General features: G+C 37.3%; 1 pseudogene; it reads left to right on the plus strand.

Moving 5' to 3' along the window:
• Positions 1 to 14,447, plus strand: part of LOC107687883 (contactin-associated protein-like 5) — a 98,582-nt pseudogene that overhangs the window by 36,649 nt on the left and 47,486 nt on the right.

Consider the following 14,447-nt stretch of genomic DNA (forward strand, 5'->3'; position numbering starts at 1 on the left):
TCTCTGTGTCGCTGTCAGGTTTAAATAATAGCCTCTCTTTCATTTTCCTCTATTACATCAGCCCTCGCTGCCATGGGCAACCGCTAGTAAAATCAGGTCAGCGCTAAATGCCAAGCTTGAAGAGGGGGGCAGAAACGTGGCCCGAGTCATTTTAATTACCCAAAATGCTGTGAGATAGGTCGCAGGGGCAGTGTTCGCACTATACCGTGGACTTTGGGGGAGCCCACTTGTTTTTTGTTTATAACGGGGCGGAGGATGTTACATGGTTTTCTGAATTGTTTTTATCATTTTATGTTATTTTTTTTTGTAGTTTTCACACTAAAAATTTAAAACAATAATAAATAATAATTATAAATATAATATTATTTAATTACAAATATAATATGTAATTTAGCATTTTAATTTAAATATACAAATAATGATATATAATAAAATTGAATACCAAACTATTATTATTATTGTTATTATTATAGCATTTAATAATACTAAATTACTAAATAACTAAATTATTTATACATGTTTAATAATAATAATAATAACAACAATAATAATAATAATTATTATTATTGTTGTTGTTGTTGTTGTTATTGCGATTAACAATCCACATTATTCCAGTTAAAAATGGTACAAACATGGCAGAATCCTCTCGCTGTTTAATCAGATGTTGGTCTTGGTTTTATCTTCACATGCAAGATTAAACCCCTCTCACGAGGCTCAGGAATGATCCACAATTCTTAAACTACTTAAACGTGTTGAGAATGATAATTCATTATCACATAGCAAGGAGAGGGGTATTAGAATGATCATTTAGATACTATTTTTCACTGGATAGAGGTTTTAAGTTAGCTATATGGTGCTTTGGAGATTGAAAAAGTCTGGTAGGTAGGTTCTTCAGGGCCCGTATTCACAAAACATCTTAAGGCTAAAAGTAGCTCATAACTCGCCGATTTAGGAGAAAATCTTAAAAATAATGGGCGTGTCAGTCCTAAATTTAGGACTCCTACTTATCGTCTTTGGTTTGGAGGTTATCCCAACTCTAAATTTTTGATTAGGCTATATCCTTAATATATAGCTGTTCTCGCGTCCAGTTTGGTTTTCTTTTATGTTTTGTTTGCATGTCTTATCAGCCATGATTATTCTACTCTGCTAATTAAAAGGCTGTTTATATGCATATTAGCAAAATTTTATTAGTCGCTTAGTCGTAGAAAAAAAAATTCCACATGAAGTGGCGAAATCACGCAGTCCGTGACGGACAAATCGTTAATGGCTGGTCTTTGTGGTAATAGGCCTACAGTAGCTACATCGGGCAGGACATCCATATGCTCACCTAACATTCATCGACCTCAAATATGGCTTATCATCTGAAAAATGTATGTCGCTATCTGCCGTCTCGGACTCTGTGAACTTGAGCTCGTCACTTCGAATTACAGACATGAAAAATATATCTATAGAGAGTGAAACTTTTAAATGAACCAATTCAAATAGAAAACAAATATTCTCAGATTATGTAATGCGTATGAAACATACAGGCGCATACTGCGCAGATGACGAGTCAGTGTCGCCGACTTCATCTCTTAAACCGAAAACAGAAAGCACTAGTGTAACAATAAATTATTAAAACGTTAATGCAGTGTACTTGCTGTTTTTCCCTAACACGTTCATAATTATTATATTTGCCAGTGCGCTGTGGCAAGCCTTTTTTGCGTGCGCTTGAGCGCTTATTAGGCTATGTAGGCAATTAAAGGCTCATTATTAATATAATTTATATGGTTTATTAATAAAAGTGCGACTAATAGTTGACTAATGCTTAAAATGAACGACTACTAGTCGACCAGAAAAATCTTTAGTCGAGGGCAGCTCTAATGCATATTGACTAATTGTTTACGAGAAGCATAAGAGGCTGACAATTAGCTGAATACATAGCCTACTTGTTTAATTAGTGACACTTAGCCTGCATTTTAAAATCTTAATTTGAATGTGGCAATTAACATTTTTATTTTAAAACCTTTATTTGAATATGGAAACATAATATTGCGCTCTACAATATTTATATTAATACATCTCTGACAGAGACTATCAGCCAATCACGGTGTGCATAGTTAGTAAGTATGCTGACATCATCCATAGCAACAAGGTCAACTCCGCCCTTACTCTTAGCTTAAGACTTCTGTCTAGCAGCTTTGTGAATAGGTTTTAAGAGAAAACTCTTAGCTAAAAACTTTTACTGCTATTTTAGTAAAAGTTTGTCTCAGCAGCTTTGTGAATAGGTTTTAAGAGAAAACTTTTACTGCTATTTAGGAGAACTCTTAGTGGTAAGATAAAATGTTTTGTGAATACGGGCCCAGATCAGTATCTTTTTCTTTTTTTCCTGAAGTGTGTAATTTCTGCACTACAGTCATCAAATGTACTAGCTTTAAATTAACAGAAGTGATTTGATAGCACCATAGAATTGTTTTACAGTTGCTTTGTCTGTATACATAAACTTTTCAATGTAAAAAAAAAAAAAAAACTTCAGTATTATAAACAATTGTTGTAGAAGCTTGTCAAATTATGGCTTTTTTTTTTTTTTTGAGGTCAAGCAGTTTCTTGGTTTTGCAATAAAAAAGATTACAAACTTGACTTTGTTTGTTTGTTTATTTAATAGAATCATATAGCCAATTGAAAAGGGTGCATATATATATATATATATATATATGTATATATATATATATATATATGTATATATGTATTAGTTTTCTATTTACTGTATTGTTTAGTAATCTTTATTAGTTTAATTTTATTGTATTTAATTTCTTTTGAAAGTGTATAGCTAAATAACAAGGGTATTATTCTACATGAATATGGAGCTTGATTAAATGGATTATTTGTTATGTTTTGTAACTGTTATTAATTTAAATTTTGTTTATGAAATAAATAGCTTTTGTTGCCATTTAGTTAATTTAGAAGTATAATATTCTGCTTGAATATTGAGCTAGATTAACTTTTTATTATGTTTAATTTATTTATTAGGCTAGTTTAGTAACCTTTAGTGTTTTTGTGTAATTTAATTTAATTTAATTTAATTCATTTGCTGTCTAACATTTCTGGCTTTTTTTTTCTAGCTAGTGCCTTCATTTTTTAAGTCAAATGGCACATTTTGTAAACAAAAATTCTCATAACGTTATGTATTTCACCACTTTTAAATGTTGAAGACTTTGGCTTACTAACTAGTGTCTGAATACAAGTTTTGGCATTCGGAAAAGAAAGCTTTAATACACAGAGGACGGATTGTGTTCTGTGTACAAAGAGATCTGGGACACTTCGGGACCGTGCAAACTCTCCAACAGGATTTAAATGAGTGTTTCACACTTTCTACATGATGTAGGTGTCCATTCACAGATGTCTAGGCATTCTGCATTTTCTGCTGCCATCTAACCACCCCATCCCCCTTTCCCTCTTTATGCCTCCATTGGAAAAGTTTGTTGGAGGCACTGGACTCAATTCAGTGTGAGAAAAGCTTCTTTAAAACTGCATTAGAAATCACATGTTCTGTCACAGCGCAGATGCACTGGGACATCCAGGGGTTCCATTAAAGGTGCGGACTCTTAAAAGCGCAGCTGGGGTCAGGAAAAATGGACTGTCGTGCTGGGTTTGCACCGGGCTGCTTTTACGTCTAATAAAGCGTAAGAATACCACACGGGAGAAGGAAAAAAAAACCTCGGCTTAGAAATGCTATTTCTTGGATTCTTGCGTCCGCTAATAGCCTAACATACGCGTTTTTCCAAACTGCATTTGCTTCAAAGTTTTGAGTCTTAAACACTCCAAGGAGTAGCGAACAGTAGAGAATTGAGTTAGTAATGTCAAATGGATGTTTTATATGATTCTGAGAGATTGCTTTTGTAAATGTTTCTGAATAACAACCAACTCTTTGTTACAATGCGAACATTTTACGCCATCTGACCGTCTAGCAAGCAAAACGGCGAATTAGACGACCTATCCTCAAGCTAATACCAGTGCTGCTGAGTTGTTTTCCTCCCATAAACATTAATTTCGCAGCATGCATATGTCAGTAGATCTGGCAGTGCTGACTAGGAGAATTTCCAAGGTAAACATAAAAATGTAATCTCCCCCACCCTTCCAACCCTTCTTCGTATTCATGCCGAGCATCCGTCTGATCCCGGTAGAAACAATTACACATAGTGTGTTTGTCAAATGGAGGAAAAACAAGGTTTTTATTTTATTAAATTTTTTTACAGTTCAACACGCAGCCCTGTATGGATGTGTGTGTCCTTTGGCTTTCGCTCTTGTCATGAATTGTTATTAAAAAAAGTGAACACTGTTCTCGATTAGTTAAACATTTTTATTAATTACATGCATACATGAGTACACTTAATTTCCACGAATTAATAAGCTGAGCTGAGATTAATATTAGCATGATTAACCAATTATGTATGCAGCAATCAGGTCATTGTATTTGATTAGAATACATTTTTATTCTGATGATTGGCAGTTCAAGCAATTTCAAAATCAAGTTCAAACATTACAGAGTTGAAATAGGCTGTTTTTTGTTTCCTTGATTAACCATTTGTAGAGCAATAGAAAAGGTAAAATCACTCTTTGTTAACTTTTCAATTGTTTCTCCTAAACAGAAACTAGATTAAATGGAGAGCAAATGAGTTTTTTAAGTCTCTTGTCCCCCAGATTGTGCTCCCAAGAAAAAGATCTCAACAATGTCTCAAACTATGCTCAGATTTGTCAAACCCAAGAACAGTTTAAGCAACCAAAAGTCAGAGATCTCAATATGAACTCAAGCATTTCTCATCTTGAAAGGTTGATGAAGGTTCCTGTGATCACTTTTTGTCTTCTAGGAGATATGTTGATGCATGACTGAAAACTCATTTCTTTATGTCTTCTGAGCTAAGAAAGAGCAAGATCTGAGCAATATTCCCACCCAGCCCCCTCTGGGGAACTTTATTTCTGAAGACTAAAAAAGCAGGCGATACGAAACAAATCATTATTTGGACTTTGAGTATTCTGCAAGAACTTATTTGGTGTTGAGACCATGACCTTGTTGATTGATGTTGATTCCAATCTTTCCCATGTAGTGTCTTATGTAGAGTCATGGATGTATTGTAGAAATATTGTATGTATCCAACTTAGGATAGGTAAAGCACACTCAATGGCGAGTATGTTGCAGCAAATTTTGTTGCCTGATGGAGCATCACTTTCATAGAACCTTCCTCTTCCTATACGTCCTTGCAATGCACAATGCCCTTTGGACTAATGGATCCACATCGTTCTCTGAAAACCTCTCCAGGTATCCATAAATTTCATTTATCAGCTGCAATGGTTTTTAACCTTGACCTCTTCAGCCAAATAAAGACCTAAAGGTCAAAACATCCCAGTCGCCGGATAACATATGTGGATACCCACAGAGTTAGGGCACTTCTGAGTTTGCATAAGCGAGTGCTGTGGATCGATTGGCTTCATATGGCACTGTGCATTGCAAAGATGTAGAAGAAGCAAGGGTCCGCGAAAGTGGCACTCAGTCATACAACCAAAAGTTACACCAGTAACAAATAGATTTGTAGTTTTGTAAGAGTGGTGAGTCAGCTGTTTCAAAGGGGATAGCATATCACAAGGTTGTAGAAGGAAAAACTTTTGGAAAATGACAATCTGGCATCCAACCGAAAGTTAAGAACATTTCAATCTTTGCTGCAACATTGACCAGAGTAGGATCCAGTAGTGTTTTCAGAAATCCTGTGTGATTTCAAATTGACACAGCTCCTTCCCCGCCTCAAAAGAGTTGTACACATCCCTGTCCATCAAATGCTCCATCAGAGCTTTGCCCCATGTGCAAGCGCCCACAAACATCTCAAGAAATGAAGCTGCTGGTTTATGGTCACGCTGTATGGATTCCCATCTCTTGTACCTTCAAAGCACCAGGTGCTTGGCAGACACTAGGTCATTTTCACTTCCCTTCCGCTCAAGGCAAAATGTAATCTGGTCTCTTTCCGCTGGTGGATGCAATGTTGCCAATCTCCTCCACACTACCGTCACCACAAGTAGAAGCGGAAGCCCCTGTCAGTCATTCCCATCATTCATATTTATTAGTTTCAGAAACATCACTTGCTCAATTTGCCCACTTTGCACGCTTGCAGAGGAAAAGATCGAGAGATAGTCAGCGAAGGAGACTCCCTGTTGAAAAATGCATCATGGGGCGGGTTTTTAAATGGCTTTGTCTGGAGGAAACCTGTTGAGAGCTGTTGTGAGAGCTGTTTTCTGCTCGTTCTTTCTCATCATTATCTTGCTCCGCACGTTAACCTGAGGAGTGGATGCTGAAAGTCCCCCTTTTTTGCTGGATGAATAAAGTTTACCCTGTGTATACCACATACTGCTTTCTTCTGGTCCATTAACTGGTATCTTCTGCCAAGGTTGAGGGTGTTAACAATTACAATTACTAGTTTTGAAACATTCACAAGCCATTTTATGCTTGTAGGGGTGAAGGGGAAAATGGGGAAAATTGAAAGGAGAGGACTTGATCTGTTATCCATTGGGAGCTGATTGGTTTATGAAAAGTGGGCATTCTAAACCAGAGTAAACCAGTCATTCACAAACCTTGAATTTCAACTCTGATTGGTTAATCTATTTCCTGCTGTTCTAGATCACTGCAATGGGCCACTGGTTTCTGCTCTTCCTCCCACGTCATTCCAGAGCTCCTCATCTTCCTCCAACAGTCAGTTGCCATATTTTTCCAAGCTCAACAGAAGAGATGGTGAGTAACCCCAGCATAAAATGTGAAAATGTTGAAAAGTACCCAAGTAATTATATTAGATTTCTATAAAATTACTTTCATTTGCAGAATTGTACAGTGATGCTAATAGTAATTTTGATGTAAATGATGGCACGGAATGATTATTTTGTTAATTTACCATGGTATTTACATGGTTCCTTAAGGTATTTCTATTTGAATGTCCAAAAACACTGTAAGACCATAACAATACATTTTACAGCATCCAAAATCCAGACTTTTCAATCAGAATCTACGCAATCAGAAATTTCACACAATGGCGAAAGATTTCCCTTGCAAATTTCACAACACGTTCAAGTTGGTCATGGGGATTGGCCGCATTAAGCAACGCAAAGTTACTTGGTTTGAAAGTGACTTCTGTGTGAGCAGTGCTTCGTTTCTTTTTTCCCTGCAAAATTTTGCAGAATTTTAAATTTTGATAATGTGACCACAACTTAAAATTAAAATTAGCTTATAGCCTGGCAAACTCACACAGGGTAAGTTGCATCTTTTTGTTGCTTGTACCTGAACTCAGTTACAATGCACCCCTTCTGTTTTTGTGTTAGGAGGTGGTGGCTGGGCTCCAGAACAAACAGACAGACTACGATGGCTACAGGTGGATCTGCGAGAACGGGTCGAGGTCACAGCTGTGGCGACCCAGGGTCGTTTCGGGAGCCCTGATTGGGTTACGAGTTACATGTTGCTGTACAGTGACACAGGAAGAGCTTGGAAGCAGTTCAGACAAGAGGACAACATAGGGGTGAGTTATCCAAGTACTCTTATAAAAATAACCCAGCCTTTTATTATATTTATAAATAGGGCTGCACGATAAATCGCATGCGATTGTTATGCGCATCTTGTCAGTAAAGCCGGTTCTGTGATTAGTAGTAAATCTCCATCACGTGCTTTCGGATGGAGCGACATTTAATACACAGAGCCGTAGCTCACTGACAAGCTACACAAAATCGCATTCATAATCGCAGATGAATCGCATTCGATTATGAACGCGATATTGCGTAGCTTGTCAGCAAACTATGGCTCTGTGTATTAAATGCTGCTCCATCTGAAAGCAGGTGATGGAGATTTACTACTAATCACAGAAACAGCTTTACTGACGAGATGCGCATGACAATTACATGCCATTTATCGTGCAGCCCTATTTATAATGCATTAGTACTTTAGCCGGTGCAATAAGTACTGTAAAAGCTTTCTGTATAATATGGATCAGGGGGGCTTTTATGACTGGAATAAAATGCATGCACACCCATAATCATTAAGCGTCTGTGTCTTAAACGAAATCATAATAATTTACTAGGATAAATTAATGCATTCTACCATGCACTGTCAGACACTGTCGCCACACATCGAAAACCAGCCACCCATGAAATGTTCAAATTTTAATTGCCGACTTGAATTTCACTTAATCGCCTAAACTAAAATTAAATACACCCTCTATTTTGAGTGACGTGGCTTTATATCCCTTCCAAAACTTATTTCATGGTCTCCTGACCTCACCGGTCACTGGCAGTGCAGCTGAAATCCTTGTCTACCCAACTTGAATTACGTTTTCTTTTTTGGGTAGTTTTATTTTGACAACTTTGGAATCGATCAGCACAGCCCTTGCGCCACAAGAGACAGTGGTTGCATTGCCTCCACACTTACAGGCAAACAAATGGGCTTCACCCTCCTCTTCTGAATCAATACTAGTCATTTCAAAGCTCCATCATTCCCCGGCGTTCTTATTTAGCCTGGCTCGAAGAGATCTGGGGCGAAACATTACTGAAATATAACCTGCCATCTCCGTCGTCTCTCATTACGAAAGCTTAGATTCCTGCTAATGTAATCATCGGAGCTAAACAAACACAGAGAGCCGTAGGAGGAGGTGGAGGTGGTGTATACATTTTCTGCGGCTAATTCATCTCATTACAACTTTATTTTTATTTAATTTTTTGTTTGTTGATGGTTTAATGTTTGGTTCTTTTATCTTCCACCCAGCGGGAGAAAAAAAAGGTGCCGATTAGTTTGAGAACAGAGTTTAATGGAAGTCTTTGAAGGTGTGAAGCATTTTAATGAGTAGAAGATTAAAAGACGTGGAACATTTTTAAAGAGCGGTAGGTGCCTCCTGGTCGTGCCATTTTTCTGTTAGGCTCTACAGCTCGAGGTAGGACCCCCAGCTATTCTAAACCTGGAGGTTTAGATTAGCAGCGACACTTTGAGTGCAGCTTAAAAAAACTAACGCTGCCAGCGGCGCCCGTCTACCATTTTGTGTTAGTTTTTTAAATCTTAGGTAAATGCAGCTTAGCAAAAGTTCAGCTCTATGTATAGATAATCAACTCTCTGACTTTGGAAGAGTGTCTTTGAGGTAAACCTATATGCTAATTGAGACTAAGTTGGCTAAAGTACCTGCAGAAAGCTAACCGTACTTTCCCGGTAATTTCAATAGCAGTTTTTTTACTTCTATAAGTGACCTTCATTAGCAAATATCAGGGCAGTCAATGAAGAAATAGAATGAGGAAGCACATGATAACTAGCCAAACATTAACACAGGAGTGCCAACAGTGTACAAAGCTAACAATTGCAATTTAGACACTAAATAAATTTGAAAATGTCTCAAAGTTTACAAAAACTTAACTCACAAGATGTTAATAGATGTAGGAAAGCAAGTAACACATTAGCATTAAGGTGTGGTCACATTAGCAATAATTTGGTAAATGGCGGTAAATATGGCTGCACCTCTATAAAGGCCTTTCATCCAGCAGGAAAACCTTGTTTGATGTTATATTGATTCATTAACACATGAAGTGCACGTACTAAGGCCAGATCTTGGACAAGTTACTGTTGGGCAAACTAACAATTTTTATTTCTTTCTGTAGACTTTCCCTGGAAATACAAATTCAGATGGGACTGTTCACCACAAGCTCTCACACTCCATAAGAACACGATTTCTGCGGTTCTTGCCGGTCGACTGGAGTCCCGGGGGATGGATGGGGCTCAGAGTGGAGGTCTATGGCTGTGCATACAGTGAGTACTGAATGTACATTTGGTATGTAATTGGTACTTTATGTATTCAGAATTAAAGCTGGGATGAAGTGGAAATTCATTCCATCTATTTTCTGAATGGATCTTACTGATTTTATTGTGAACGATTCATCCGCGCTCATGTTAATTTTTGTTTGTTTATTTATTTATTTATTTAAAATCACCTATAAAGCTTGCATTCAGTCCCTGTCATTTCACTCGGATGTATGTCACAATATAGAATACATTGCAACTCTAACATTCTGTTGACAACAAGACAAATATTCAGTGCGCAAATTTAGTGCAATAAGCATTTTAATTTGAATTCAAGGCTGTTAATGCATTGGTTCAAACTGACATGAGCATTTGCATGTTGTCAACGCAAGGGAGGCAGTGCTTCCTCAAAATATTGGATGAGAAAAAAATTACATTAAGAAGTATGTACATCACTTATTTTTCTAAAGAAACACTGTCCAACAGCGACACCAGCAGGTAAAGTTACAGCGGGAGTCTATATCTCTCGCCTCCCCTGAGCCCATTGAGTTTTATCAGACCTCCTAAAGCGTGTGGTGAGTTCGGTGGGGGGTAATTATGAATGAATGGGGGAAAGTCATGTGAGAGGAGGCATGCCTTTATCGCGATATGACTGGTTATGTTTAGATGTGTTTGGTTCATGTGATAAATCCCACCTGTTGTGTTCATGCATGTTCTGCGTTCGCGAATCAATCTGAATGAACAATATAATGGCGTTAAAACATGATCTTTGGGGCTTTTTAGTGAGCAATCAGCTTATTCATTTAATGGTACATCCCTGTAGGTTTATTTAGTTAATGGTGCATCATAAGTTTATTATTAAAAAGAACAGCTGAACATCAGTTAAAAAATAAAGTATATAATTGTTTAAATAAAATATATTGTTTAAATTGTTACTGCCTTGAGTTACTATTTTGGAATAAATGTAACATTTTGTACATTTGGCTAAGCAATAGTAAAAAGCAGTTTCCGAATCTGTAACCGGCTGCCTTTGTACTCTTGTATTTAATGTTGTTTGATAGACGCAGCAAACTTAAAAATATGAACTGCTGTTTGAAAACATGTAAATACTGTTTATAGGGTATTTCTGCTTTAAAAGCACCACCTACTGTCAGAGAGTGAATTTGCGTTTTTGTACAACCTGTCTGCCATTTCTTTCGTATTTGTTTGTATTTCGTTGTAAATCGCATGTGAAAATCAGACTGAATTGTTTTGCTAGTGTGAACAGGCCTTTATGCTGCCACAGAGAATTATGGGAAATTTAGTTTTATTTAAATTTTAGCTTTGTTGTACAAGCCAACCAGCTAAATCAGTGCAGCAATATATTTCCACGTATTTCCAGTGCAGAAAGGTTTTCTTCAAATCTTTTGGAGTTGGGAGAACATTAAATGAAACAATTATGTGCATCTTGCACATACAATCGTACTGATATGGCTTGAAGGAAGAAAGCTGTGGTTTCAAAAGTTCAGCTAGTCTGGCTAGTTCACTGTAATGTTGTTTTACTGCAGTCGGGTTGAGTTGGTTTGGACCTGCCTTCCCTGGGTATCAAAGTGCAGAGTAACAATCAATCGGTTACCTCAAGGGTAGCCAGCGCCACACGCCTTGCGCTTGAAATATTTATAACACAGTCTTGCTAGTGCTCGTTTTCTTTCTTTTTTCCTTCCCCTACTCCCTCCTTGTTCCTTTCTCCCAGTCTGTCCTCAGGTGCTTTGTATTTGCAGTCTGTGCCCTAGCAAGACCGATTGTCAATTCAAAGCTTGACTCGGCGACCTATCACCGCCATATTTATTCTCTAAACGTTAATTTTGTGAGATAGGGCGGAATGTGACACCGATGGGGGTGACTCGGTTTACCGTGTTGATCAAACATGATAAGTGGGTGCTGACCACACGGTATTTCAGTAATAGGGTTTGATAACGGAGACGCTAGTGCTTTCTCAAAGTCAGACCGCTGGCAGGTTAGCATCAGCATTAGCACGGCTTGCATTCCAAAAGAGCCGTGAATGAATCAAGGAGTGAATTAGTGCTCGGTAATTATGTTTATAATTAGCCCTGCGCTAGTATGCGCCAAACATACAATGGCTTCACACAGCGGCACTCAATGTTAGCACAAAGGACATATGAACATGTCTGCTAACCGAACTCCAGGGAATAAAATACAGAGGACAAACATGTAAGGGGAAAACAGAAAAGGTTGCGTCAAACGGGGGGTAAAGTGATTTCAAACATGTATGAGTCTTAAGAAAAAGAGAGACAGAAAGTAAACGCACACATTCAGTATAGCGCATGGTCTCCCTCTACGTATTTCATATTTGTCTTCTGTGGGATAAACCGGACGTCCTCGGTGGTGCGTTGGCCTTATTCATGCACTGCTGAAATGCTCCTGAAGTCAATTAGTTTTAAATCTGTCAAGCGCCTCTGCTGCTAACTGCAATTTAAGGCCGAGGCTTCGTGGTATAAACTGTTTGTGTGTGTATGACTGAAATGAGTAGTGTGTAGCAAGAGCATAAGTGTGTGTGTTTGTCCCTGTACAGTCATTAATTCACATTGGAGCACCGCTGTTTTGATGCTACCAAGAGACCCACAGATAAAGTGAGGTCTAATTCTGAGTTTGCGGACAACTTTGTGTGTCTCTTAAGCTATAGGCAGGCCCATACAGAATATATACATTTTTCACCTACATTTTCTGTTCTGAGTGATTGAGAAAATTCTTGGAAACAAAAAGATTTAAAATATGGCACGCGTTTATTTTCTTTTCAGTCTGATACCATGGGTTGTCAAGATCAGCATTGCTGATTTCATTATTATTATTATTATTATTATTATTATTATTATTATTATTATTATTGCAGTATAGTGATAGATTACTCTTGGTCCTATATTAGATATTGCATTATTATTATTAATATTAAATACAGTGATTAATTACTGTTTGTCTTATATTAGATGAGCTATAAGGAATGAAGTCCCTGGGTCAACACAAGATATTTCATTATCATCATTATTATTATTATTATTATTATTATTATTATTATTATTATTATTATTGCAATATACATCATTTTAATCCTTTGACATATTTAAAGGCCATCATCAGTAACATTAATTAAACATCAAAAAGACGTCAATGAAATACCAAGCATATTTCAAATACATTTTAAGTCAGTGTTGAATGTCAATCCCAAACAATTATTTTCCATATTTCTGAATAATCCATCTGAGATTGATTGAAACCATTGTTATATTAATATTATTTATGTATAATTATAGTCTTTATTAATATTTTGAATGACCATTTATTTATAGTTTATTATTTATAGTAGTTTTTTTTTATAATTTTATGTGCTTTTGTCATTTTGATTAGTTTTTTAAATAGTATTTAGGGTTAACTTATTTTTATTTCTGCTTTAGTTTTGAATTATTTAGTGATTTTAGTGTTTCAACTAAAACTTTTTTTCAGTTAGCTGCCAAGACAGCATTTCTAATTTTCGTTTTTACTTTGTAATTTCATCAAATATTTATATTTTATTCCAGCATTATTTCAGTTAACAAAATTAAAATACGTAAGAAATATGTGAGAAATGAGAAATATCAGCGTTGAATGAGTATGCTGTCATCTCTGTGGACCCAGATTTCATGCAGGCTGTAAGATATACAGAGAATATAAGTTTATTTTGCCATCTACAATCCTAAATAATAAATTATTCAATCATGACGTGAATCCACCATGTGTTGTGTTTAGCAAGCCGTCTGGCTGAGTTCAGATGCAGTCGCGAGTTTGAACTTCATTGTTTTTGTTCTTTCCCCTCAGGAAGGATTATACAATATGCATTAGTTTTTTTCCCCCCTTAAACCTGGCAGTATTTTCAACTTCTATTCTTTCTATCCTCTCAGTTCTCAAGGTCATCGTTTATATAACTTCTATGGTTATTTGGTGATGATTGTTGTGCCTCTTTGATTGAAAGACTTTGAGATAAAGCTATATTTAGAGGCTATCTCTATAGCTATAAAGGCTATCATGCCTGAACGATACATGCGATGGCGCCGCAGACGGCAGCCTCAGTGTTTGGCTCTCCAGTGTTTGTACTGTTTTTGTTAGTTTTTCCTGTTTTTTGTTTCTCAAACACGATCAGTTTTACCAGGGATGAGCTGCTGAACATTCGGCAGAACACACCACACAATCTTCTACCGGATTTCGTTTATTCGGACGTTTTGCCAAACGTTGTAGTCGGCGGAGCTGCTGCGCTGATCAAGCGCTTCAGGATGCGCAGACGGGGGAAGCGAGCCGGCGTGCTCGTGAAGCTCAGGAAGCGAGGATTCAGAATGCCGTTGCCGAGCATCCATATGGCGAATCTCCGCTCTCTACCCAACAAAACGGACGAACTTCTTCTGCTCTCCCGGACAAATAAGGATTTTTCACACTCTGTTGCTCTGTGTTTCACGGAAACCTGGCTGAATGACGCCATTCCGGACAGCGCGTTGAGTCTCCCGGGCTTTCAGCTGTTCAGAGCGGACCACGACGCAGAATCAACGGGGAAATCACGCGGCGGCAGGACATGTTTTTACATCAATGAAAGGTGGTGTACAGATGTTACAGCGTTAAAGAAGATATGCTGTTCCGATCTATA

Source organism: Sinocyclocheilus anshuiensis, unplaced genomic scaffold (assembly GCF_001515605.1).
Source record: "Sinocyclocheilus anshuiensis isolate Anshui unplaced genomic scaffold, SAMN03320099.WGS_v1.1 scaffold273, whole genome shotgun sequence".
Taxonomy (NCBI): Eukaryota; Metazoa; Chordata; class Actinopteri; order Cypriniformes; family Cyprinidae; genus Sinocyclocheilus; species Sinocyclocheilus anshuiensis.